The sequence below is a fragment of the Aythya fuligula genome, chromosome 22, assembly GCF_009819795.1.
Source record: "Aythya fuligula isolate bAytFul2 chromosome 22, bAytFul2.pri, whole genome shotgun sequence".
In the NCBI taxonomy this organism is placed as follows: domain Eukaryota; kingdom Metazoa; phylum Chordata; class Aves; order Anseriformes; family Anatidae; genus Aythya; species Aythya fuligula.
In genome coordinates, this window is record NC_045580.1 from 857,973 (window position 1) to 883,682 (window position 25,710).

Genomic DNA, 25,710 nt, shown 5'->3' on the forward strand with positions numbered 1-25,710 from the left:
TGTTGTGAATGCAGTATTTTACAAGGATGTATGGGAGGTGGGATCCTACCACCCCCTCAACTGGATGTAGTTTGAATACAACAACCAATTCCCACATGCCTTGTGCTGGGATGGTGCTTTGACCAAGTACCAAAAGCCTGTGAAAATAGAAAATGTCCTCTCCTATAACCAGAAAGATGCTGAGATCAGGGGTCTTGGGATGCAGATCCTGAGACCCATGACTTACGCGTTACTTGGTTCATATTTCATTGACTTACTAATATTTTGGAGATGTAGCCATGTGGGAAAAGTGTACCCAGAGATTTCTTCAGCTTCTTTTTGGAATGAAATCAGTGAAAACCTGCTGGACATTTCCCACTAAATGAGCTTTGAGGATGAGAGACCAAACGCCTTGACGGCATTAAAAACATTTTGCATTCAGAAGATCAACGCTTTGTTCCACGACTCCTGAAAATGAACATTTGAACAGCATCAAATGCTTCGCTTCAAATGGCTGAAGTTCAGCCCTGGGTCAATGGGCACATTTTCTTTCCACCAAGTGGTCATTAATTTCAAGCTTACGGTTTATTGCTGTAAAGGACTAAAGAAGGGAGCGTGCTGCCTGTTGGGCTGGGGCATGTGCTGGCTCCTCGTCTGCAGAAGCTGCTTGCTCCTGGCCCCGGGGAAGTCTGAGCATCCACTTTGTAAAGCTAGGAGTTTCTGAGGTCTGGAAAAGCTACTCCAGGTCAGCTGAAAAGATATTCTTTTTATGACTACCTCCAAGTTTATTGCATTTGGACTCTGATGATGGAAGTACCTGGTTTTACAGGTGACGGGACACAAGAAAATAGCCCCAATAAAACTGTTTAAAGTGCTCTTAAATATGCTTAAAATACTTCCCTGCCGCAGCATGTGTGGCATTTAAACTTCCAGGCAAGCAGCCGTGCTGCTGGAAAGCTTGTTTGGGGCTGCAGGAGGGATATGAGCCGGCTTGGGCATTGCTCCCAGCAGCATGCGGGGTCTCATTTTCCTAACATACACGATTCCTATCTGGCAGAAACAATATTATTATTTTTTTTTTAACACTGAGCGACGTACAATATAAAATGGACAAAACTGGCGGAATACGGGAATTACGCTGCCTGCCAGCCTGGGCAAGTCAACCTTAAAAATGAAGGTGAGAGATCATTTTGAAGCTATTTTGAGTAAGTTCAAGGTGTGTCATATAGAGATGCAGCCAAAGAAGCACTCAACGCATCATCTCACCCACAGCTGTGTGCACCACATATTTTTTGTGTGTACCACGTAAAAGCTGTATCTAAGGGTGGGGTGGGAGATGACCAATGGCTCTGTGCTACTCAGCCCTTTGGGCTTGATGAACTGCATGAATTGGGCAGTGGCAGCCCCAAGATACCTGGATAACCCAATAAAGCCTTTTCCTTCTTCCCTTTCCCATGTCCTTGCAAGCAGAAATATGTCTGCAGAGCCCCAGGAGGCAACAGTGTGGGGAGGCAGCAAGCTAGGTTTGTTTGGGGTGAAACCTCCCCCAACATATCAAAGAAAACCATCAATTCTTCTGCAGTGACCTGACCAACAGCCCCAAACCAGCAGCTCTTCTCTTCCTAGTGGGGTGATGATGGGTGGTGATGATGCGCCTGAGCATCAATCACCCTCCCCATCCATCCACACTGCCAACCACTCTGAACTGCACCTGAAAGAAAAGGTTTCCAAATTTGGCAGAGCCTGTAGCTGTTATCGGAAAGTGGGTCGTAAATTAAAACCTCTTTTTTAATTTAATTTTATTTTTTCTCCAGAAGAAATCCATGTATAATAATGACCTGCCCCAAACCATCGGTCCCCTTGACATCGCCAAGGGAAAGAAGCCAAGGGGCAGCAATGTCTGATAACACTGGATGTGATGCTTTGGCAGTGAATTTCTACAGCAGACCCAAACTCTTTCTGATTCCCCTCAATTCCAGCCCCCAATCATTACCTGCCACTCAGGAATCTGCTCTAGTTAAGCTAAAAGGGGAAAAAGCCATAAAACCAAGCCACAGCCCAGAATATTTGTTGTTTCCATTTTAGTACAAAGCAGCAAAAGATGCAGTGTCAGAAGATCCTACAAACTGCAAGTTGTTACCTGGATGTATTGATTTAAAGTACCTGTCGCTCTTGATTTTTAAAAGTGTGTTTGATTGCTGGCAGCTTTATAGGATTATGGGTTTAATTGGATGCCTGTTTTTTACTGGATATAAGTGAAATTTATGGTCGTGCTATCTACAGTGTGAAAAGCAGCCCTGTGTCATCCTCTCCTACTCGAGTGAGCATGGGGAGAGGCAAAATAAAGCATGGGGCAGAGCCTGTCAGGGATATCCATCTCCAAATGGCTCACACAGAGTTAAAGGGACGTTACTGAGGCTGTGGAGCCAGGCGGTGCAAAATTAAGAATTGCAGGAATTCAGACTACCTGTGAGTTTGAGACAAGGCTGTTGTTAATTTCATGATTGCATATTATTTTCGGAAGTGCTGATCTGCATATGGCACATTTGCATAATGCAAATGTTGTCGGTGTTTTTGCAAGGATCGTGATGGGACGCAGGATGGGTGAGAAGCTAGTGCCCTGAACTGATTCAAAGAGAGGAAGCCCACAATAAAATAGTATAGCAGTGAACAGGCTGGGTAAAATACCTCATTGTCCTTGTAGGGCAGATCCTTTCCTTCAAATTCAGCCTCACTCCATCAACTTTTCTATGGTTTCTTGGCTTGCAACAAATTCTGCCCAGTCTCCTCTGGGATCCCAGGATAAATCTGCCTTTCTGTCTCCGCTGGGCTGTGTCGGGGCCTTGCAGTGGTTTCTGACATGCCACAACTTTTCTAACCCTGAAAAAGGGATTTTTCAAAAAAGTGTGTCTGGGGTCATCCCTTTTTAGGGTATTAACATGCTGCCAGGCAGCCATCTGCCAGTCCCCAGCCTTGAGCTAACACTGGGATATTTCCATTGCAATCCCCAAACTGCTTCATCCTGGTCCCAGAGCAGACCCACAGAGCCCGCAGCACCATTTTCAAAGCTGTTAGTGACCAGAAAAGAGCCACTTCAAAGAGCCACTGAGCAAAGCATATGCCCCCATTCACAGCCCGATGTGTCAACGATATCCCCACATGAAGAACAGCTCTGTTCCCAAAACACTCAGGGGCTATGTGTCTTTTTTCCCCACCTTTTTCACCCATTTCATTTCTTTTTATAAAGCTTCATTTCCCATTGTTTTCCTTGCCCAGGTCACTGCTCCAGCCATACACATGCTCCTTTGCCAATAATATACAGTGGGGTTTGCTGACCTCCAAGGAGACTTTGCAGCCAGGCAGATGCCGTACTGCAGAGCCAGGCTGCTCTCCTTGCTGTCTTCTTGCTTTTTCTCGGCCTCTATTTTTCTTGCTCACTTTTTGATGGGAAGTCTTTTCCTGATGGATAGTGCTAAGTCAATCCTTCCCTGGTTCCTGCTGTCTTCAGCAGGGGGGAAGAAAAAAAACCTTTTCCTTTCTCTCTCCCTCTTCCATCACCAGAGTTTCCTAATCACTCATGTCAGGATCTCTCCCACCACCATACCGGCAGGATCTTTAACGAGCAAAGCCAATAATGACAAACCCATCACTTCTGAGCAGATGCAAACTGCCCTTTTTTCATTGCTGCTTGCTGCCTTTTTTTTTTTTTTTTTTTTTTTTTTTTAAATAAGTCACTAGAACTGTTCAAAAAGGGTGAAAGAAAGCATTGTGCAGCTTCTGCCCGTGCAAGGGCTTTGCTGGTGGCTGTGCTATGCGGGTGCCTGTACTCATCACCTCCCACACTGCTGCTGTAAGAGAAACCAGAATGGCCACTGCGGTGGCTGGGGTGCTTCTCTGGACTCATCACCTACATTTTCTCTTCATTTGTCTTCATTCACCTTTGGTGAAATGAGCCCAGCAGCCTGCCTTGGGCTTCATCTCTTCTCTCCAGGAAAGGGGTTCTTTATTCTGGTTATTCAGGCTGTTTCTGCCTGAAGCACTGGGAAGCTGAGAGGGTCCCAAAACCTTCCCAAGCCCAAGATGGGCTGACATAGCAATCTCCATCCCTGGAGAGGGCCAAGCTCATGGCCTGAATCCCTGCCATGACTTCTCTGGCTCCAGGGCCCCTCTGAGCATTCATTAACTCCTCATTAATTAAAAGTGAAACATGCACAGTGCACAAGCAAAGTGCCACCTTGCAGAAACACAGCTCCTCTCTGCCTGCATGTAGTGAAGCTGTGTCCTGAACCTGGGCGTGATCCCTGCCTGAGGCAGTGGTGAGCATCTCCAGTCCCTGCCCTCTGGCATCAGCATGGAGACACCATTCTTACTGCACACCGTGCAGTTTGGCAATTGCAAAACCCAGAGAGGACCTTAGGAAGGTGGTGAGAAGACATCTGGAGCAGCCACCTCCTGCTCGGGGCACTGCCTTCCTGCTCCACCAACACCCCTCTGTCCCAGTGGAGCCCCAAGTCCCAGCCCAGATGCTGCAGCACCCACTGCATGCACATAAAAAGAAAAGAGGAGCTTTACATCAATTTCTGCTGGAGGTAAGGGCAAAGCAATGTGTAACTGCAAGAGTAAGCATCTGTGAAAAGGTGGGAACAATATTTAGGGCTGGCTGGGAGCTAGTAGGGCTGGTTAGGATAGCTCCAATAAGGCTCAGCGTTTCTCTGAAATCATTTATTGCTGGCAAAGAAGTAGTGCTGTAGTAGGAATAGTGGTAGGGCAGTCGGCCACTGGGCTGACAACTCTCACAGCTCTTTGGTCCCTTCTGAAGCAAACCTGCTTCATCAAACCTGCTCCATCTTCATCAGAAAACCTGTTCGTCTGTGGTTTAAACACCTCTCCCCATTCCTCTGGGGATTTGCTTTTCTTTCAAAAAGAGACTACAAAAATATTCAGCAAATACCCATTGAAAGGCATTGCAAATCAGGTCATTCACACTCAGCAGCATTTTATAACTTGTGTGGGTCTTTTTGTCGTTGTTGTTTTAAAATAATAATTAGTAATAAAATCCTGTGGACAAAAGAGATGATTAAACCCAGCACAGGCCAAACCAGCAGCTGGCAAAGCTCTGCAGGGAGCTAACCCAAATTCACCCCAGGTCTGCTGTGCCGTCGCTGCCAGGAGGAAAGCACAGCAGAGAGGGACGAAGCATCAGAAGGGCTGCAGCTCTCCACTCACTGGGAATAAACCAGTGGGCACCTAGGAGTTTAAAATGGCCTCAAATGAGGTGGATTCCTTCGAACTGCTGCTTGCCTGAAAGTTAGCTGACTTCTGAGCTTTCTCTTAGAGCTGATATATTGATTTAGTGACAGAATCACAGGGAGAGGTGCTGGTTTGGGTCCTGGGATAGGTGGATGCAACCCTGGGGTGGGAAAATGTGTCTGCAACTGACCTGCATCAAGCTGCTCCATCGCTGCCCCTCAGCTTGTCCCAGTCTGGTGGCATGCTTGGAGGGCTGCATCCCTGCCGTATTCTGGGCAATTGAGAAGCGATTACGGGAACACGCTCCTGCACGCAAGCAGAGCTCGTTAAGCAGAATTAAATTCAGAGCGGGATTGCTCCAGCTCCATAATTATTGCACGGAGAGCTGAGACTCGGCAGCCGCTTAGGCCTGTAAAGCTGCTGTTTCTCAGTGCTTCGTGAGCACCACAGTCAATATTCAGGTCGCTTTCAGCTTTCACATCCAGACTGCATTGGTAAACTGGCCTCCTGCTTCTCTGCTATTGATCTCCTCCGTGACCCAGCTGGGAAGGGGAGGACGCAGCCTCCCAGCTGGCCACGGGTGCTGCTCCCGACCTGTGGCTTCTGCTGCTGCTAACACTGCCTGGCTTCGTGCTCCACTTCTCCCAGCCTTGCCTGCTTTGCTGCAATGGGAGGGGAGGATGAGTGGCTGCTGCCCTCTTCCCTCAGAAAATCAGTGTCCCCTCCAGCCTGGGCATGTCTTCAGGTTGCAGATGTCATCAGGGAGCAGGGAATCAGGACTGGAGCAGGCACAGAGGAATAAGGATGGGATGGGATGCTGGAGGGCATCGGAAGGGATTTTCCCACCTGAAAACTGGCTTCAAGGGTGCTGTCAAGGGTGCTGTACAGAAGTAGCTTCATTTTCCATGAGTTTTTCCCTCCCTTCAAAACGCTCTTCCAGCAGCTCCTTGCCACCAAGCCTTGCTGCCCTTGGGCTCCCACTTGCTCATGGGCACCCTGAGGATATAAACCCCAAGCAAAACCCATCATGGGCTCAAATACCAACTGTGCTAGGGAGGCATAGCATCAGCACATGCAAAATGAAGCAGAGAAAAGGCAGCAGTTTATTCTTTTGTAAAGGTCAAATGACAGCAGGTGACACCCAAAGGGTGATCTACGCATCTTTGAATTTATCAGTTGGCAAGGAGAATGTTCCAGAGATTATAAATATATATTTATGTTTTCAATATAAACCAAATGTGTAGCAGCAATTAAGATCAAGAGGAAGCTGGCAGTGTATTTTAAAACAGGGAAAGGGAACCGTATACAGGCGCAGGTTCTCATATGTATTTATGTGTGTACATTCACGCTGATCTTCCCAAGATATAACAAATTGATCCCTGTGGTTTAAGGAAGACGGTATCCAAATTGCAGACACAAATTTAAATCTTTTCAATCTCCTGTATTTGTTCTTAGCTCGGGGAGGTGGAGGGAGTCTCGCTGACTCCATAAAGTTGCAGGAGCTGATGTGGCACATTGGGGCCGGTTCTGAGCCACCTCATCTGTCTAAGCAGCAGCAAGGAGCCCACAGGGGTTCAGATTTATCCTCTTTTATTTGGTGAGCACTGAGTCTACCTGCATTAGGCAGCCCCACCTCAACACCATGGGGTGTCCTGGGGCAGAATCCTCCAGAGATAAACAGGGAAAGAGCCAAACCTCCCAAATTTGTCCAGCTGACCACTACCATAGCATTTAAACTTTCCACCCCTGTATTAAAATGACCTAGTGACTTCTTTCTGCTTGGTTAGCAGCAGATCCTTCCAGCAGGTTATCCAGCAAGATGCCTGGGCATTTTTCTGCAAGGCTACAATTAATTCAGGATCCACTGCAGTGCATGAATAGTTGAAGTGATCTTCCTGCATCATGTTACCTTGTGCTTCTCTTTGCTGAATCACATCTCCTAGCGTATCGCCCAGAGATGGTGCCCATCTGGGTTGGTTCCCTTGGATGTCTCTCAAACCCCTTTTCACTTGTATTATGTAAATATTTGGATCAAGCCAGAAGAATGCATCTTGTCCTGCTTGCATGAAGCACACTGAGCAAACGCCATTTCTCTTGTTTCACCACTCCCGTAATCGACCTGTGACTTCTCTCACTTAAAGTTTACAAGAAATATAGGAACTGGTTGGTGGGTACTGAATTCAGGAGGGCGTCAGGTGACCCTATAAGACCCCGTAGGTCATGATCCCAAAGGGAATTCAGCTTTGTAAGTTTGCAGAATGCCTGAAATGAAAAGAGGGGCTGCTTGAGGCTGTGGAGAGAAACTGGAGCCAAGGTTCTTTTTTGGAGGCTGAAATCCCTCCTAACGCCAAGCATTCCTGCGCCCAATGCAAATCATGTTGAGCAAAGTTTTCCAGGCTGCTCAACTCAAGAGGCTTCTCTAAAGATGTGAGCAGTGCTTAAATTACAGTGCTGCCATCCTTGATTTGCTGTTTTGCATGACACTTCAAACCTTGTTTCAGGATATATAAGCAGCTCTGATAACTGTCTGTCAAAATTAAATAGACGTAGTGGTGTGGTCCTCAAACAGTCAGTGGATCCATCTCCACATCCCCTGGAGAGGTGGGCTGTGGAGGCACATACACCCACATCTGGGATTTGGGGCGATGCAGCTCATGGATCAGACCCTGCTCAGCACCTCCCTGGGGCATGGTTGTGACCAAGTCATGGTCTGGAAAATCAACTGGACCTGGGGGCAAGAGCTTCAGCAGGGTCCCCAGAGGCTGGCAAACATGGGTTGAAGCAGGCAGCATTATTAGCACTGCTTTAAAGCCTCCTCTACCACGTGGACAATATGGTTTGGCTGAGCAAAGTGGAAAGGAGCAAAGTGCTGGAAAAGCTCAGCTGCACCCGTCTGATGTCCAGCCCAGGCTCTGCTGCCTGCATTCCCACCCCACTCAGCCTCTCCATCCCTGCTCCCAAAGGCCCCGAGTGATCAACACGAGATAGGCACCTTCGTGCTGCTCGGATATGCGCCTAAGTGTTTTAAGTGATGATTTGCCAGCGGACCAGGAGTGGGACCCGACTTGCTCATGCTGTTAAAACAACTCTCTCAACGTGCTGAGTTGCACACACAAAGGCAACCCGCAGCAGGCATCGCGGGAGCTGTCTGCCAGAGCGTCTGGAAGCTCTTACTAATCAAAGCAACATTGATTACACAGAGTTTTGCAAAGGTTTCTTTGCAGGGATGATGCAGGGAGCCTTTCAAAGAGGCAGGCTGTCAGTCAGCGTATGAGGGATGTTAAACCGAGGCCAGAGATCCTGCAATATTTTCCTAGATTAGAGATTAACGCGCTCCTAATTAATTTTGATGCCGCGTAATACGATAAAGTTGTGGCTTTTTTGTGATGCTGGGCTAGCTCATAATCCAATCTTTAATTATTATCTTTCTCTTTTAGGAAAAAAAATAGAAAAAGGCCTATTATGGTATAATGCCAGTTGGACAGCAGCCGTCAGGAAGCCGAGGGCTTTATACATCAATGAAGGCAGTAAATTTCAAGTCTTTCTTTTCGTTTAATGAGCTGGATGGTCTGAAGCAGCCAAATGGCTGGAGGTTTGAAGCCATAAAACCTCACGGAGGCTGATCACAGCTCTCCTGCCCTGGTGCCCTGCATGGGTACCAGCAATGAGGGGATGGGAGAGGCAGTGGCTGTGCCCCCTGGGTTCTGCCAGGTGGAAAGCCAGGGCTGGGGAAGAGCCACCAAACCCCATCCAAGGGCTGGCAGAGAAAAGTGCTTTAAAATGCTCCATCTGCTTAATTTATTAAAAAGGAGACAGAGAGGTGACTTGATTACCATGTCTAAGTACCTTCACAGGGAGAAAATACCACATACTAAAGGGCTCTTTAAGCCATCAGAGAAAGGCAGAATGGGAACAAATGGTTCGAAGGCAGAGACAAACCAAAGTTAAGCGACAAATAGCTTTTATCTTTTCTAATTATTTTTTTTTTTCCAAAATACTGAGAATATGAACCCATTTGGATAAACTGCTAGCGAATTAGGGGACTTCGAGGCTGTCAATGTCTTTGGAGCAAAAAGTGTGACTCCAGCAAGGACACAATTTTGCCCAGCCCAAAAGGCTGAGAGCTGCAGCTTGCATCAGGTGCCCCTGGGATTTGGGGTGCAAGAGCCTATCTTTGGCAAATAAGCCTGAGGACCCCAAAAGCATCACTCAGACACTTTCCAAAATGATTCGACAAGTGGTTTTCCCATTCTGGCAATCTCAGTGGCCGGGAGATATTTGTCTTCATTTAATACCAAAGGCATCAGCAATGCTTTGGCTTTGTTTTCTCCATGCAAACAAACAAACAACAAAAAAAAAGCACATTTGCTTTGCGGGAAACTTTTTAACAGTCATGAGCTGTCCGAGCTGCTTCAGATGGTGGCTGAATAGTCTATCACCCTCCTTTCAGTGCTCGGTCTTCTGGGTATGCATTTGTTTGCTTTTGTTTTGCTCTCAAATAAAGTTGTAGCTTTGTTCTCGCCTTTCCAAACGCCCTTAGTATTCTCTGTGAAAAGCCTGGAAATAATGCTGCCAGCTCCTGCAAGCCTGATGGGAGCGGACACCGATCAGACAGGCGATTCCCCAGCATTTTTTATTTACTAACAACAGGCTCTTATCTCGAGCTATGCCCAGCTCTGGAAAAACTCCCCTCCACCCTGACGTCCCCCCGAGTCAAAGCTGTGATTTGTGTAACCAGCTCTGCCGTAATCGCCTGCCTTGATCAGAGCTTCATCCCGGTTAGCTCCCACCCGGCTGAATTTTTGACTTGATAAATTGGATGGGGATTTCAGCAGGATCTCAGGGCCTTCCAGGCTGCTCGTTGCTTGGCTGAACTTTGTCAAACATGAGCCGCTGTGCGATCGGCAAGGGAGATGGGGAAGCTGCGAGTTGGAGGGAGCTGGAGAGGCGTAACGTGGTTCTGGTGTGGGGTTTCGTCCAGGGACAGTGGGGTGGGACACGGCATCAGGGCTCCTCAACCAGAAAAAAAAAAGACTTCTCTGACCTTCGCTTCTTTACTTATGTCCCTGCTAAAAGCTGCTTTTGGAAACACAGCTCTGGCTTTGATGGACCATGGGTCTGATCTGATAGTGTTGCTCAGATGCTCTTATGTTGCTGAGTTATGGGTGTGCTGCTAATGGTGCAGCTATACTTTGCCTTGCCTTCTATAAAAGTGTTCCATATAAATTCTAATCTTTATCGCCCCCCTATAGCCTTCATATACTTACATGCGTTAGTTGTTTCTAAATATTTATTTGTAACACACCAGCAAAGGTCTTTTACCTGCCTATTTACTCTGCTTTGAAGTATTGATCTATAATTACCTGTGAGTATCTTGCCTGTAAACATTTTCCTGCATATGTACTTATAAATACCACTTACCTCTAAATATTACTCTGCATTTTCACCTGTAAATATTACTTGCCAGGAAGGGCCATAGTAAACTTCTTAAATCAGAGAAACGAGGAGCCTTACGCCAGAACATTTTGTGTGAGGTGGAGCAGAGCTGCAGAGCTCTGCTACAAGCACAGCACAGAAAGGTCGGGCTCCGTGGTGAAAATCTAAGACCCATTTTGTGGTTTCCATCCAACCCCTTGAAAGGCAGAAGCCAATGCTAATTTTTTCCGTGACTGACCTTAAACTTCACTTCTGTCATTCAGCATGTTGTCAGGCATAATTAGTAAGTGCAGCAATATCTGAGACCTATTGATAACAATATTAATATACAGCAGCTTTTGTCCTGCAAAACAATACAGGCTTTAGAAACCGGACACGTGTGTATGTATATTAAAGTAGTACATGGATGAGATTGCATCTCTGAAATGCAGGCTGCTAAGGGATGGAAGAAACATCCCACATGTGCTATGGAAGGGAATTTTGTGTATGTATATTAAAGTAGGACATAGATGAGATTGTATCTCTGAAATGCAGTCTGCTGAAGGTTGGAGAAAACATCCTGCATGTGCTATGGAAGGGAATTTCTAGCTGAGTGTGACTAATAAAACACAGGGCACCGGGACATCCTTAACGACAACCTGGAGGCTATGCAGAAATGATAAACTCCAGTTTTCACCAAAGAGGCTGATTCATCAGGTAGGTATTCACTACTAACCCGCTAATTTTCGTCTCCAGATAAAAATCTGATAGCCTTTTTCCAGCAGGTGGACAGTGACAAGCGCTCCAAGGAAAGCCACAGCTTACTTTCAGCACCTCACTCCAGCATGTGACATGGAGTGGATGTGAAGTTTGGATTTTGTCCTTTGGGGAGACATTTAGCTCTGAAAAATAAAAATATCTGGGGAGGCAGAAGCTTGTCTTCGTTACCATAGGCATGCTATTTTCAGATCTGCCCAAGTCCGTGGCAAGATTGGCCTTAAGAGCAGCCCCAAGATATATCCCATACAAACTGCTCCTCTCCAGAAAAACAAAATGCATCCCTCCTGCAACTCTGGTGCCTTACAATGGGTGCTCTTACCTCACCCCTTGCATTGCTCCATGCCTTGGTACTCTAGTTTCTGAACTGAGAAGAAAAAAATAAAAAGAAGAGAAAAGGGGAAAATGCGGGTTTCCATGGAGACAACTATTCTGCTCTAAAATCCGAAGGCAGGAAAGCTCTGTATCTTGTATTTTGATGCAGATGCTTGGGTTTAACTTCAGGGTAAAGGTTGACTGAGGCTGGTGGCTTGGACCAGAGCAGTCTGGAGGGATTTTTTTTTGATGTGGGGGTGTGTTTTGCAGGATTTTGGGGTTTCCAGTCAAAGATGAGGAAAAAAAATACTTTTTTTTTTTTTTTCCAAGTGATCGAGTGATCAATACATCAAGTGATTTTCCAAGGGAAAAAAATAAAACACACAGGGATGATATAATCATCTGGGGAATTACCCGCATCACCTCAACTCTCAGGTTGCATATAATGTGGGTCCACGTGGAAGATCCAGCCTATACCCAGCATCTCAATTTGCCAGGAGGGAGAAGAAATGTTTCTGGTCCTAAAAGCACTCAAGAATTTAGAGATGCCTTGACACAGCCTGGAGCACTTAGATGAAGGTAAAGGTGAGGAAAAGGGACCCTGAATGATTTTGCTTTCCACACATCTGCTCTTTAGGCAGAAATTTCACAAGCTTGGTAATGATGTGTTGGGTTCTTCACAGTGGCTCATGAGCTCTTGATACATTGGGGCCTAATTGATTAGCTTTTCATGGTCTTGATTGCAGCAGCTTTAAGGAATTTCAGGGAGTGAGGAGCAGGAGGTGACAGGAAATGTTAGCACTTCATTTGGAGAGCCAGGCTAATGATTTGTGTGCGGGCAAAAATTAGAATTAATTCTCAGGGATGAAATCCCACTTTGATGAAAGTGAGATATCAAATCTGGTAATGACATGTCAGACCAGGTGGCAGGGAGCTGCTGCTGGAGGCTTAACCCCTTGCAGGGTTTAAAGCAGCGTGGAGAGAGATACAGTGCTGACTCTTGAAGTTCCTTCCCAAATATCTCCATGGGGCTTTCTAAGAAACTTGCTTCAGGAAACATGGGCAGGTTGCCACCAAAAAATCAATAGAGGAGTGAAATACCAGCAGAGCCATGGATGACTTCATTTATTTTAGAATTTGATCCTATATTAGATAGGGAGACAGTGAAGAGAGAAGGTGGAGAGAATACCTGGCAGGAGAGCTGGGTGAAGAAAGCTTTTCTTGGTTCATCAAGAGATGGATAAGGACAGCAAAAGAGCTGCAACTCCAATCTACATCTATAGAGCTACAGCACATACTAACCCAGGGTGACAGCCGGGTGTATGAATGCATATCCCCTAACATGCACAGCCCCAGCGTATGGGGCTGTCACTTTTCCCCAGCATACTTTTCTGCTTCTAAATAGAAATCCAGGTGAAGTCCTCAAAGTCCTCCCTGGTGAAGAGAGCAAGGGCTCCTGCAAAAAGTGGTGTTGAAACCCCGATTAGCTGAGGACCTTTCCTTCCCCTCCACGAGGAAAAGTCCTATCAGGAAGATTTATCCACAGCACCAATCCTGAGCACCGACTGGAGACAGGCAGCTCCTCTAAACTACCCCCACTCTGGGAATACGAATGCTTTGTTTCAATAACATTTAACAGCGATTGCCTCGGCAACCTCTGGCCTGCTGTGATTAAATATTAATATTCTTCTAGTCCGCGCTCTCGCTCTGTTTTTCTCTCTGCTTTCTAAATGAAGCTGCCCACTTTTGGCCTTTCTTCAGAGCACGAGGCTGGTGGGGATGGGGCACGGGAAGAAACACCACGTTAAATCTCCCATCAGGGCCAGAGGTGGGAGTCAGGAGATGGTGATATTATTATGGAAAACAGCAGAGAGAGGCACTGTGGGGGTGGAATTTTGGCTCCCTTGGTTTTATCTTTTTTGGGGGCTCTGCCAGGTTGTGTTTAGCTTGGAAATGGGTCAGATGTCACTATAGATGGGTGCCTTGGGCATGCCAGGGTCAGGTGGGCAAGGCTACCACCCTGCCCTTGCACCAGCTATGCTCCTGCTCCCTGAGCCTTCCCTGGAAGAAAAAACAGGGCAAAATGCTGCCCAGCTGCAGGACAGGACTCTACCTGAAGTTACCTGGGCTTTCAGCTTAGTATTTTACAGCTCTACAGGAGCTTGGAACAGGGAACCTCTTGAGGGCAACTTATCTCATCCTGAGCTAAGTTTAATAAGGGTTAGATGCATCACATTTTGGAGATATCTCCATCTAAAGGCAGGCGAGTGGAATTCCACCCCAAGCACTCACCAGTTTCTGCAGGACTGAGTTGTTTCAGTCCCGTGGTGAACCCAGCTCCTCCATCTACCCACTTTGACTACCAAGATAAAGTGAGACTGATGGCATTAAAGGAAAAACACTCCTCGGATGCCGTTACCAACCCCAGCTCACCCGGGCTCCCCAGGTGATCTGAGCATTGCTCTGAGCCTCACAGGAAAAACAAACAAACAAACAACAACAACAACAACAACAAACAACGAGCTGGGCTACAAAGTTGCTGAACTTGGGGGAATTTAATAACACGTGGGAAAATGATTAAGCGCCAGGCACTAATTCTATAAGTGCCTTGCTGATGGTTTTGCTGGGAGCCTCACAGCACAATATAACTAATCTGCCACGCAGCTGCAAGTGCTAACCGGCCATGCGTGCTGTCAGAGGTCCGCCTGTTACAAACAGTGATGCCAGAGTGAATTGCTGTAGGTTTTTTAATGCTGGTAGAGGGGATAAGGGAGGCAGGTTGGTGGCCAGCTTCCTGTGTGTTATGGGGGGGGGTCTGCCTGATAAGCAGGTAGTGGATGTGGGGAGAAGGGACGTGGGGCTGAGGAGGAGGAGGAGGAAGGTGGAGGAAGGGCTGTCTGGCTGGAGCAGGTCTGTCTTTCTACTCCTGTTCTACCAGATGGCTTCATCTTCAGGTTTTCGCTTTTGGACCAAAATTACCTCTTTTTCCCCTAAATTTTCATATATTAGATAAATAGAAAAGAAATTCCCCTAAGCCAAGGCTTTTGCTCTGTTCAGCGCAAGGTTCCTGTTGCTCAGCTCCTGTTGCTCCTGTTCCTGTTCCTCATTTTTGGAGATATATCTTTTTCTTGAGAAAACTCTGAATTGGGTTGCTTTGGGGTTGCCTCAGGGCTTTGCATGCTCCTTTTGTTCCCTTGGCTCGGCCAGCATCAGGAAACAGCTCCCAGCACAGAGAGCCTGGGAGGAGCCACAGCCGGTTGCAACGCTTCCCTGCTGCCCTTCTCTGCACCTCCACAGCAGATGATCTGCTTGACCTTTAGATGGGAGATCTTCAAAAATCAGCCAGGCTGATCGGGAATTTAATGCTGATTGAGGAGGTGACTTGGCAGGCTGGGGCAGTTTGGAGCTCATGCTGGCGATAGCTTTCAAATGAACTTCCCAATCACAGCCTTATTTAATCCAAGGGGATCATCTATTGTAGACTTAATGGACTGAAGTGTCTGAACACCGGTGTCTCGCTGCTGAAGCAGCTTTGACTAAAACCTGAGCTGCTCAGCAGCACTTAGGCGCTGGGTGCTGCATCCCAAAGGAGGTGCACCCAAGCATGGTGCCTCTTGCTCCAGGCTGCATTTTTCCAGCCTCCAGCATCCCTACATCTATACTTTACAGAGATTAATCAAACTAACAGTGGGTTGAGAGTGAGACCTACAATTTCTTAGGGAAAATTGGGGCACAGAAGCAAACCATCCCATGGAAATCTTGCCTGAATTGCCAGGAGGCAAGCTTGGGGCATTTTGTAAAAGAAGTAGTGCAGAAAAACAATGCCATATAAAAGGCTCTGCTCCTCTCAGTCCTGCTTAGCAGGAGGATGTGAACCATTCCTGTAGTTCTGGGGTCTCCCCTTGAAAACATCTGCTTTTGCAACCAGTTTGCAACAACCAAGTTGTTCATGTTCCAAAGAAATATTAAAAAACAAAAAAATAAAAGGACAACAAAATACATTCACTCCAAACAAACACGTTGATTAATGTAATCAGTTCTAATGAGGAAAGGGAAGCCAAATTCAACACTTCATGGTGCTGCTTGGGTTGGCTCATGGGAGGCAACCCCTGCTCATCCACCCCCTGTATGCCCCCACATGTTGGATAGCAGCAGGGCCAGGATGGGGCAAGAGAACCTGGCCCTCCAGCCCCACTGGTTTGGGGTCACTACTGGGTTCTTCTGCACCTTGCCCCCTTTATGGACGGTAATTCCCTGACTTTCAGTTTTCAATCTGAAACAAAAAGCAATGATTTATAATTTGCTGCTATTGTGCTGCTTCACAGCGCTCTGTCACTGCGAGCCAGCCATGGCAATTGGGCCTTTGGACCAGGAGAAAGAAATGTTTTTCCATCTATTAGCCCAGTAAATAATAATAATAATTACAATAATAGCAATAATAAAATCCACCCTTCTCCCACCTCCCCTCCCTTGTGCACTGTGGTGAGCCCAACTTTTGCTGTTAGTTTATTTATCAGTGGGATTCAGGACGGTTGATTTTAACGCGAGCTGTTGCCAAACAAATCTCCCTGCAGCGTGCTGGGTATTAAAACCATCTTTCATGGATTCAAATCTTGCAAGAGGGACCATCAGAACAGTGAAGACCAGGACTGGAGGCTCAGCATTACTTTTCCCTACCTCCAATGAATTTCTATGGACTTAGAATCCTTGTTTGGACTCCAGACCCTGGCTGGGAATATTAGGAATGGGCCAAGCCCTGGACCAGAGGGATAAAAGAGCTGCAGCCACCTGTACAGCAGAAAGATCCATCTCAATTAACTGCTCTCCTTTGAACACCCCTGGACATAAGGGTTTTCTTCGTTTATTAGCTGTGCTGAGTCAGTTATTACAGGCTGGGCAATAATTACTGTGTCTGTGCAGGGTAATGGATACTGGCTGGGGATAATCAGATACCTGAGTGTTGGCAGCAGGTCTGCAAAGGTAGCTCGATCTGCTCTGGGACTTGCTGCTTTTTGCTTTTCTTTCCTGGGCCACGGAGATAAGGAAAGAGGGGAAAATGGGGGATACCTGGTGGCACAACAGCCTGAACCATGCAGATGAGAGGAGTAAAACCTCGTGGTAGGACTTGTGGGAGGTACTAGCTGCGTGTACTGTGCAGGAAAGCAGGGTAGTGGGGAGGACAAGCTGCTGTCCTAGAGGTCAGAATGTGGTGGGCTTTTCTGTCTCTGATGCTGATCCCCAGCCTGGCCTTGGCACAGCCTTTTGCCATTTGGAGCTTCCTGAATCACATCAACAAAGGTCTGCCCTGGGCAAGGACTCAGCCTGTATAACTGAGCTGGGGGATGAAGGTGACTCCACAATGCCAAAGACGTATCTCAAAGCATTCAACCCCAGCAAAGAGTCCCTCTCTGTATTTAGTTAAGCAGGACCCAACCAAACACCAGAGGCATGGCTATCCCCATCTCTTGGCATCCCAAGCCTTAACAGAGCCTGGACATGTCAGAGTCAGGTTCCCTTACAGTGAGTGTGAATAATGCATAAAGAGAGCTTCAAAAGAAAACAAAACAAATCTCCTCCTTAAAATAAAAAGGAAAGGAAAGGAAAGGAAAGGAAAGGAAAGGAAAGGAAAGGAAAGGAAAGGAAAGGAAAGGAAAGGAAAGGAAAGGAAAGGAAAGGAAAGGAAAGGAAAGGAAAGGAAAGGAAAATACAAAACAAATCAAAACAAACAAACAAACTTGGCTCTCTTGACTCCTCCACTGCAGCTTTTCTTTTTATTATTATTGTTATTTTGCTCTCTTTTAATTCCCCCTGGAGAAATGATTTGAGGGACAGCTTCTGCCTCTCCCACTGCTCCTGCAGACAGCCAGGTAGCTATCACACAGCTCCTTTAATGGCCCAGCAACACGTTGAGTGAATAAACCTAACACGGAGCAGCAGCAGCAGCAGCTTCCTGGCTGATACCGTGCTCCCTAAAAGAGCTCTGCTAACATTATGAGATGGTTTCTTTAATACAGATCCAGCTGCCTGAGGGAATGATGGCCAGCAGTCACCACTGCAGATCATTTATGATGGGAGATGAATATATGTACTTGTGTGTAGTGAAGCATGCCCAGTCCCCATGCAGTCCTCATGGGGATGTTGGAGGGATGGATATTTTGAGGCTGGACAGTGCTGGAACTCTGCAGAGATGGAGAAGGGGAGAAGATGGATGCACACGTGAAGTTGTTTGGAATCCTGGTGGGACTTTACTGCAAGCAGAGTTTAATCAGAGCCTGGCAAGCAGTTTTCCTAAGGGTTGGTGGGACAAGCTGCAGGGAAAAAGGCCAGAATGGTGTCATTTCAAAGCAAGTGGGCAAAATGTAATCATACGCTGTAAGGACTAATCCCGGATTATCATCAGGGGTTGGAAGGGATAAACCATATCTAAGCACACAGCTTTCATCCCCCAGGGCTGTGCAGAGCAATCACACGTGGCCCCACGGAAATGCAGCCAGCTCGGGGGTGCACAGCCCGCAGTGAGTGCATGAGGGGAACACGGCTGCCAAGGGCAGGGGAAAGCTGGACTTCATCTGGAGATTCTCAGCAGGGGGAAATGTTTTTTTTTTTTTGTAGGGTCTTGTGATGGTCCTTCACTATTTCAGGTCCTTTGCAAGGGTTAGCATTTTTCTGCTCTAAGCTCATCCCCGAGGATGTGCATTTCAGGTACCCTGTGCAGGTGAATCCGCCCTGGTCTCGTGGCTGGCACTGTGACCACAGGCTGGTCAATGTCGTTCTCCTCCTCCAAGTTTTTCCTCCTTATCTCTTTGGTTCCTTTCCTGAAGTACAAATTGACCTCTCAGAATTTTCTCCTTTAATGCCCTTGTTCTAAAATGTTAATAACTGGTCAGTGACAGGCTGATTAAGCCTTCCTTCCTCCCTTATTTAGATTGGTGTCACTGCATCAGCTCTAACGGAGCCGTAAAGAACATTAACACCCAGTCGGCAGTGACAGGGCAAACTATTCCCTGGAAATTGATAAGGGCTTTTTCTGGAAACGAATTTGGCGCTGGCAAAACAAACGGACACCTCAAGCTCCATCCATCTCCCTTCCTTTAATAACTTTCATTTGTTTGGCGCTATCTCCAGTGCCGATTAATGTAATAAATGTTTTTTGTCCCAGAAGGGGCTTTTGCAGGGGGTTTCAAGTCGGCTGGTTCTTTCCTCTTTTCTCTATCTCTTGGTGTGTGGGTGACATTTTCCTCCCCACCTAATACTGGATGGGGTCTGAGTGGTCCAAATTCTGTATTAATGCCCCCAGACAGCTTGCTTCTCTTGTAGCATGATTTTTTTACATCCACATCTATATCTACTTCTACATCTACATTTATATCTATGTAACTATATCTACATCCATATCTATATCATCTATATTTAAATTTATTTCTATATCTAATCCAGATCTGTCTATGTCTATGTCTATGTCTATATCAAAATATATATTTTTGTATTCATATCAACATCTATATCAATATGCATATGCATATCCATATGCATTTCATCTACATCTACATCCTTATCATCTCTATGCAGATCAACCACAACCATGTAATCTATATCTATATCCTAATCATTCTTATCCATATCCATCTAACATTCCTACAGCTACACCTGCAACTACACCTACACCCACACTTATACCATGCACATCCATGTCATCCATACCCACAACATCTATATAGTGCTGCTTTCCAAAGTCAAGCTGGCAATAGCTGGTGTCTGGCCACATCTATGACAGAGGTGGAAGGAGCCAAAGCTGCTAAACCTGGCATTTTGGAGGAGATACACTCTAAAACAGAATAAAACCCTAGCAATTGTTTTTTCCCCTGGGAAGCAGAGTGCATCGAGGAGTTCAGTTTGGGAAACTGGCAGCCCAGAAGCTCTTTGGAGGCTGCTGTAAGGGGATGCAAGGGCAGAAGCACCCCCAGGACACCGTTCTGGGGCTAGCGGACATCTATCTCTGCTTCTGCATTTCTTGCTTGAATTATGGGTCTGACAGTCAGAAAAGGCTTTTTCTTTTCCCCCCTCATGCAGGTAGAAAGTTTGTACTTCAAAAGATGCTGTCAAAATAAACTCAAAGCTCCTACTGAGCTATACTTTTCAGTCTCTCCAGGGAGGCAAAAGGCACTTTAATGGGTTTACCTTATTCCATGAAGGGCTTTGCACAAAATCTCAGGAATGAGAATACCCCCATGATGGCAAACCAGGGTTTGGGGGTGGCCTGGTACATGCATGGCTGCTTCTGCTGCACCATGGCTCTCCCAATTGGGGGTCATAGGCAGCAACCTGGTGCGCACTGAGCTTTGTCTCATTGCAATGCACCAGGTTGCTGGAAAGCAGGAGGGATCTGGTGGTTGGAATACCTAATTCAGATAATGCACCCTAGTTTTTGCAAGTTAATAGATTTTAAAAACACTCTTACTCCCCTCTGTGGGTAAAGGGAAGAGGCTGGAGAATAGATAAAACCACTAGGGCTTTAGCCTGGGATAAGCCAAAGGCATGTGAAACATCACTCCAATGTTAAAGCACGCAAAAATTCAACATTGCCCCGATGCCCCACAGGGCACAGCCTGAGCCTTCCCTGGGACAGGCTTTGAGACATGAACCTGGTGATTTTAATTACCACCAGAGAAGAAAGGAGAGGGATTTCTTTTACAGCTGGGTGAGTACTGCATGGGGCAGCCAAGAGTTTTCCCTTTTAATGGCTGTATCCTACTGCTCAGATATAATCTCTTATCTAGCGAGAAATACATGTCACCTGAAAGTACATGCAGTGATGTGTTTGTATTCAACTTCAGGATGGCTGCACCCTGACCCTTGCAGTGCCTGGAATTGTGAAACCCTTCTCCTGCAAAGCCCTGGGCTAAAACCAGATCGGATGCCTGCCTCCTTCTTTTGGCAAAGGTGAGTTTTTCTCCTGCTAATGCAGTGGCAACCCCACTGCAGGGCTTTAAAATATGTGTTACCCTCGCCAGCCAGCTTCTGAAGCTCAGAAAGCTGGAAGAACGAGAAAGTGCAAACAGTAGAGGATAAACTTGGTGCTACAGCAGCTGGCAGAAAGGAGGTATATGCATGTATACGTGGTTTTTCAAAAGTGAGAGGTAACAAGCCCTAGGCTTTGGTCAGCTGCTCTGTGATACGGATGGGGGAGTTCAAATCCCATTTGGGCAAAATCTTCTAGGAAGTGCCCGAGTGGGAGCCTGAGAGGTGGGTGGACCTTGAGGATGGAAATCTTTCCTGAGGAGAGAGAAAAAAAACAAGCACAAGTGCTTCTGGTTCTCCAGGATGAAAAAACTATGAGCTGGATCTCTCATCACCACTTCTGAGCTACTGGTTTACTTTGTTGGCTTTGGTGGAGGGATTTTTCTCATCCTTGCTGATGCTTTGGCACTCAGTCATGTAGAGACACAAATGCAAAATCAAGGCCAGGGTGGAGGGACAGCTTGCAGCTTGTTTGGATTTTGCTATGTGTCAGGAGGCATCCAATTCCTTCCTCGTTGTTTTATTAAAATGGTATATAAAGAAATCCATGCTCCCGTTTACTTTCTCCAGAGCTGGCTGCCTTTTGGAGCAGCATGAAGGTTGGGACTGAAAGCCCAGGCAGCATCAGCCTCTCTGCCAAAAAAAGCACCAGGGAAATGGGACAAACCATGGCAGAAAAAAATAATAATAATAATAAAAAAATCCACTGTATGAAATAATGCCTTAAATTTGCACCTGCAAATGAAGGAAACCCCATTTCTTGATGTAACTGAATAATTATAAGGGGGTTCCAAGAGAGCCACAAGCACTCCATCCCCATCCTCTGCAACATCACCTGATTGCTCCAAATAGGGAAACGGGCTTGATTTTTAGCCAAAAATCCTAGGAGAAGCAGCAAGTATAGTTTTGAGCCTGTGGCTTTGCTTGTCTCTGAGTCCAATTACAAGAGACAGGGGCTTGGTGTCAAATCCGTCACAGAGTAGTGCAGGACTCAGTACTGCTGTGCTACCCCGGGGCCTCATCCTTAGCACTGTGACCATGATGGGCAGAGGGGTCTGCATGCAGGGAAACCTCAGCTTTTATTAAAAGATATGGGCAAGAGGACCTGCATCTAAGGGAAAACAAAAATCAGTGAAGAAATGTGGAGCTCTGAATCACAGGGCTTCCTTGAACTGTTCTGTCTTGACAACTGAGGGCATATTTTCACTTTTGGTGACCCGAACAAAATGACAAATTGGGTATGCCATACCAGATAAACTTTGCAGACTGCTGAAGATGTTTATGTAAGAATTAGACTCCAAACAGTTTTTGGCCAGGTTCAGAAGGAACATAAGGTGCTGCCATTCTTCTCCATTCCTCTCCATCCCACTGTCCTGCCTGCCCTGCTCGACCCTTTTGCTCCCAGCTTCCCTATTTTGTGTCGATAACTGGTGAAACCCTTTGTCCCAAGGTCTTGTTGCTTCACTTCCACAGATATCAGACGTAAAGTCTGCCATGACCCAGACTTCAATATCCAGAAACAGAAGAGTAAATACCATTGGCTAAATAATGTATATATAAGAACTTCAGGTCTTTCTAGTTCAAACCTAACCAGAAATCTTTCCTACTGCTTGTTTCCTCCTGACATGCAGACTGCAGAGATTCTTGTGTTTTCCTTCAACCCTTTCTGATACTAATAACTCACAGAAAGTAGCAGGAGATGGGATCTGGATTTGATTACTGATCTGATTTAGTCTGTCAACCCACGTGTCTCTGTGCAGAGATTGCAAGTGTTTCATGGACAATTTACAACAAAAGAGAGAAGCTTAAGGAATGATTTATTCTCTAACAGCAGCAATAGTAATAACCGAGCTGCTGGATGTGGGCAGCATCCAGCACACAGGGTGCCAGCCGCTCTGTTCTCTGCGAGCTGCCCTAACACCAGCAGTAGCAGCAGATGCAACACCAAGGGGAGGAACCTGAATTTCAGCTGGCCAAGTTCCTCCAGCTTCTTATTTTGGCATGAAGGAAGAATGTGGAGGTCACATTTCCTCTGTGATGGTTTAGTCCAGTAAATGGGGTGATTTATGTTGGGAAAGGAGAGTTTGAGGCCATGCTCTGTTATGGCTTTCCAGTGCAAACCCTGCCAAGTCACCTACCGCCTCTTGTTGCAGCCCTGGCAGTGAGAACAACCCTGCTTCACCTGGCAAAAACCATTGCTCGAGACTGGAGGCTGCTCAGGCTTGAGAGAAATGTGAATGGTGAAGAGACAGCAAATAGGCTGTGCACCAAAGCAGGCGTCACCTCTCTGGGTATCAGTAACAGGAACAGGCTGCAAACAGATGGTAAAAATCTTATCCTTCCACCTCTACATTGGCTAGTTTTATTATTCAGGGAAGGTTGTGTCTCACCTGAGAAGTCCTTAAGATGACACATACAAGCTCCTCTCTGATTAAGTGCTGAAAGCAGCTCCTAAGAGGGTTGTTTGACACTGCCAGCAGTGAGCACATCACATCCTGTTGCTCCACCACCGTGAGGTGCCAGCACTGGGGGTGTCAGGGGCAGGTTCTGCCGGTGCCCCCAGCCCTGGAACACATCACTGAGGGGTTGTGCCAGGCTGTGGGTGACAGCATCAGGAGCAGCCAGCATGGGGTGCTGGGGATATCACTGGGAGGGGATCAGGCACCCACCATGATAGGGAGTGTTCTCATCAAGGTCTTCAGTGGCATCAGGGCCAAATAATTTCTGAAGATGCTGGAGGTCTTGGCAGCCCCATCCCCAAAGTCCTCATTCTCAAGCATCAACACTTCCTCATCACTTCATCTGAACACATTCCAGCCCCAAATATTATCACATCGCATTTGTTACAGCCTCACTACCCACTCAGTAGAAGATGAGCATCTTTTTGTGTATCGCAGCCAAATTGCTCTTCCCTCCCCCGCTGTGTGGCACTAATACAGCCCCCGTGTGGCTCTGCTTTTCATGGGCCCAGCTCCTTTCCACCATCACAGCTCTTAGAAACATTTGCATCCCCACCAGCAGGAGGTGTAGCCTCTGCAGCCACCAGTGCACCCAGATTTAACTCTCTATGCTCAAAATACTGTATACTCTGTTAGAGCAATGGAGCACAAAATTCTGGAGGATCTCTGCAGCAAAGCACACTGTGTACTGGGCATTTCTTTGCAATCCTTTTTGTCTGGGAGTGAAGTCCAGAAGAGTTCCTTGACCTTGGTTGTTGCCTGCGTGTCTACTCCTTGGAGGAGACCTCTGCTCAGAGGGGAACTGGGAAAACCTTTTGCTCAAATACTGGCAAGAAGAGGAGCATGGCTGTTATCTGTCTATGATAGCTGCCATGCTTTGATTTGCAAATCACTCTTGTCTCAGAAAGGAGTTTAAATATTTCCCCTCTCAAGTGAAGGAAAGCCATCAACCACCTTGGTCGAGGAGATTTAACTCAACCCCAGATAATCTCGACCCACTTCACTCCCTGTAGTCAAGGAGATTTTTCTCTCTGGGAGAGAAAGAACGGCACTGGAGGGGCTGCTCCTGCATTACACTTGAGCTGCTCGCAGAGCGGGGCTATGGGAGCTGTGCTCACACCCTTCTCTGTGCAGCCTGGTGGGCTCAGGTACAAACAAGAATCCAGCTAGCAAGGTGCCTTATTCCATAATGAGTGCTCAGTTTTTACATCCCATCTGCCCCAAAGCTTCGGGTGCCTGCACCTGGTGGGTGACACCAAAGGACCCAGGTGACACCATTGCCATTTACCATCGCAAGAGTCACACTGGACACAAACCCATACCCTGAAAGCCCCCCAGGTGCCCTGTCACCCCTATGTCAAAGCTCCCCACTGCCCAGCAGTGACGGGCATTGTCCCATGCCATTCCCAATGCCCCATCACCATGCCAGAGGCACCCAGCTTACATTAGCCCCTTGCACGGCAAGGCAATGAGAATACATGCCTGGAGGGCTTCTTGAGCACATTTCTGATGAAATTCAGGGGATTATTCTGACAGTGGAGTGGCTTTGACCAACTGAGAGGGAGGAGGGGAAAGTCCCCCAGATCTTCCCTGCCTGCAGAATTTTATCGCTGTTATTAAGCTCCTGTATTTGAGGGTGGGCATGCAGAAACACAGCTTTCCATGCACCTCACTGTATTCAGGGGGCTAGAAATGGAGATTTATGGAGACCCACACGTTTATCTAGCCAGTCTAATCTTCCACAGGCACATCCAAATGCAAAGGGATGTGAGCATGCACAGATGAAGGACTGTGCGCAGCTGTGGGTATAGACACTCATCTGGGGCATAAGCACATTTGAGGCAGGCTCGATTTATAGAAATGCATCCATAGCAATGAGGATGTGCCCAAACCGAGATGGACCATATCTATATATATTTATATCAGGGACAGATAGAAGCAAACACACATTGACTGCGTGTTATATAATGCTGGCAAAACACCTTTCGAATTTATCTCAATAAACCAAGCCCCATGCATCTCTACTTATATTTATAGCATTGTGCATGCGTTCCCACCTCAGCCCCATCCTTTCCAGGGCTCCTACAGACTCTCCCAGGCATCCCATGAACCCCAGGAGAAGATGCCCTGGCTCTCCTTCTCACAGGGCTGCATCATGTACCACCAGCTGATAGCTGTGCTTAGTGATCAGAGCATTAGGAATTGGGAATAAGCTGCAAATATGGGTAAAATCACGGCTTTAAGTCAATACACCCCAAAGGGTTTTTTGATCAGTCCATGCATCTACTGGAAATGATATTTGAGGAGGACCATAGTGGTGTGAATTCAGGATTATGTTAATTAGATGAATAATTTCAGGTTAAAAAAAGAATTAAAGAGCAGAAAACCTTTGAAAATTGCTGAGATGTTTCATCCCGATACCTCTGAAGTGAAAAGCTTTGTTTCAGAAGTGCCAAAACATTTTCCTGTGGTATTTCTGAAAGCTCCTAAAAAGCTA